The sequence below is a fragment of the Meleagris gallopavo genome, chromosome 3, assembly GCF_000146605.3.
Source record: "Meleagris gallopavo isolate NT-WF06-2002-E0010 breed Aviagen turkey brand Nicholas breeding stock chromosome 3, Turkey_5.1, whole genome shotgun sequence".
Lineage (NCBI taxonomy): Eukaryota > Metazoa > Chordata > Aves > Galliformes > Phasianidae > Meleagris > Meleagris gallopavo.
Genome location: NC_015013.2, coordinates 61885639 through 61888859, shown reverse-complemented (window position 1 = coordinate 61888859; position 3221 = coordinate 61885639).

The window sequence follows — 3221 nt, the reverse complement described above, 5'->3', positions numbered from 1 at the left end:
CTCAAATGACTCTTTTCATGAAAAGTGGATTTTATTTTTTTCCCACCCCAAGGAAACAACGAAAAGAGAATCTGCAATCTTGATCCTCCCCTAAGCCCCCAAGGCTGAAGTGTAGCTGCTTCCTATCAAGGAACCCACCACTAAACAGTGGGAAAAGCAGCCTGACTGCACCATTCTGTCACTGCTGGGAGCTGGCAAAGTGGGATCAGCAGTGCTGGTAGATGGCAGCACTGAAGGACAGTGGTGGGAGCTGTGTGCTGTGTTGAAAAAGTGACAATCCAGCTCTGGGAGGAGGCAATGCTCAGATTTCCCCAGTGACCCAGCCCCCATCCTAAGCATGGTGACTGCAATGGGAATGACAAGTTTTCACGAGGTGGTTTCTGCCTTGGCTTTCCTGCCATGCCTGCCAACCTCATTTCTCTAACATTCCCTTCCTTGCAGTGGCTGTAAGGGAAGTCTTCACACTATGGTTCTGAAGCCAGGGAGCTGAGACAGGTCCTTGCTGAGTGGCTTTGCTCCATACAGTATAATGAGGATGATCCAGATCTCTTCTAGTCAAAACTAATTTTTCTCTTGGCTTTGATGGACCTATGGTCTTTTTCCCTTAGTCTCAGAAATTGAGGGGTTCTGTACACAGATGCTCAAGTAAACAAACAAACAAAGCAGCATGAAAAATGTGTCAGCAAAAGAGAAAATTCTTGGGAAATAGTGTTAGTTATTTGTCCAAGGATCTGCGTTCTTTACCTGCCTTAAAGACCCTTCCCAAGAGTGCTGTCAGCCAAACATTTTGGGGTTTGAGTTTAATTTAGTGTGAGAATGGACTTAGGGCTTTTAAAATGATTTTTTTGTTGTTTGTTTCTATCTTGCTATTACACTGCTACTACAATGTTAACATAGCTTGGTCCTGTATGTGTTTTCTTTTTTTAAAGTATATATTATTCAAATTTAAATGCGTGTTAATTTTGGCTAGAGGGACTGACCAGATCTCTTCAGATGTCCTGTGTAATCCTGCATTGTTGCTGTCAGCTTTATAACTGTAAGCTGCGAGCAGCAGGGCCTGGCATGACAAACACATCCTTCTTTTATGGTGTTGATTGATTTTTGTCCCATGAGAGCTGTTTTGCCTGGAATGTTATTATGACAAAAGGTTATATGGAGAGGTTAAGAGAGAGCAGTTCTTGCAAATAAGAGAAAATCATTTTGAAGGAAACCAGAAGAGAATTGGCAGGTAGCATTTAAAACTTCCCCAGAAACCCCTGGAACTTTTTGCTCAGTGACACTTTGGATCATCTTTTTGTTATTCTGGTAGCAACAAGGAAATCAAAATCACTGTCAGTCACTATCTTTTAAATTTTATCTTTGCCATTCCTTGAGTCTATGTCTTTCAGACTCAGCCTTCTAGCAACAGTATTATATCAGTTTAGAACAAATTACAGCCCCTGTATAACATATAGTGATGACCAAAGATGGTACAAATTGCGTTTGTATTTTTATTATTTTCACAGGGATAAAACTTTTCCAAAGTGTTGTACTGGGGATTACAAGATTCATACTGATATAACCATGTGGTTGTATTAATATCGCCCTCTTCCAAGCATAATTATCACTCTTAGCAGAATATTAGTGTTGCTTTTGTATTCATGTGTATGCACATACGTGAGCATTTGCATAGATGTAGGTATGTCTGTGTGTATGTAAAAAGTCTATTAAAAACGTCCTTTCATATATTCAAATAAGCAAATATAGAACTAATGAATGCCCACTTTCAGAGCTTCTTTTCGAGAGAGGCCATGACTGAAACTAGATATTCAGCATCACCAGTTTGCTTCCCAGCACAGTCTGAACACAGGGCAAGCAGAAGACCATACAGCAGTGGCAGATGGCAGTCACTGTTGTACTGCTGATTACAGCCATGTTTCCTTTGGTCCCTGCAGTACTTAACTTTTTTTTTTTTTTTAATCTTTGTGTTGTGCTGATATTTGGCATTCCTTGTATTTTCTTGTGCTTCTGAGACCTTTCTGTAATATGAAAGAGCTGACAGTGCCCAGCAAAGTGCAAGTCCTTTGCGGGAGCTTTCCTATCAGTATATTTTAGCATCAGCTTTTGAAGCTGCTCCGCTTCTTAGTGTTATTGCATTGGTATTGATCTGAGCTGTGCAGGTCCAAGAAAGTTTTCTAAGATGCAAAAACAATCAAAGGACCAACCTCGTAAGTAGCTATAGCACTGATGGCCAAAGGGGAGCTTTAGGCACTAGAAACTCCTGAGAAGTTTAACTTGTAAAGTCCAAAAGGATGCAGCTGTGCACCTCCCCGTGCAGCCACGTCCCTTCCCCAGCCGGCAATTCGGCGGCATCCAGAAGCATTATTGGTTGCTTATATACATATCAATTCCCAGGGGCCCTCAAAAACAGGGAGCTTTTAACCTGCTATTGTAACCATTCTCATGGAAGGCTGCCGCCTCCCACCTTTCGCTTTGCAGGGGACGGAGTTGCACTTATATTTTAATTCAGAGTCGGCCTCTTCACGACTCTCTTTTCCACATCACTGGCAGAATGTGGGAGCCAAAAAAATAAATAAAATAAAAAATTGACTAAAAAATAGTGGATTATGGCTGGAGAGTAAGGGCCAAAACTTTATAAACTTAATCCATCTTTCCCTTGCTAAACACGGCATTTAAAAGTGTCGAAGCTTAAGAAGCGGCCAGCTCGGTTAACTACCTCCAGAGGTGCAAACAGGTCTTTCAGTGCTATTCATCACCTTAAAGACCATGCTGTTCGCACACAATGTCATGAGTTCGGGCCATTTTACTTAAACCTCTATGTAAATCAGCCGCCGTCGACGTTCTTCCTCTCCCCTGTCCTCCCAACCCCCCATACAGCTGTAGGCGTGAGTTCCCACCTCCATTCTCTTGGCTAGCAATATATCAGTGTGTGCTTTTGTTTTGGTGCGGGTTTTTTCTTTCCAGATCTTTAGGGATCCTTTCACAATCAAATATTTACTTCCCCAAACAAATAGCTAAGATGGAGGGGAAAGGGTATCTATTACTTCTTTTTGCATGACATGGAGCTGCTGTTAAAATATTCAATTAACCTAAAATTACCCATGTCAGATACTGTCATTTATGGCTGGGCATCTAGATCAGGGCCAAACATCTCTGAATCATCTTGAGGAGTTCTCAGTGAGACTTGGCTTATTATCAATGCCTTTTCTGTTTTTTTTTTT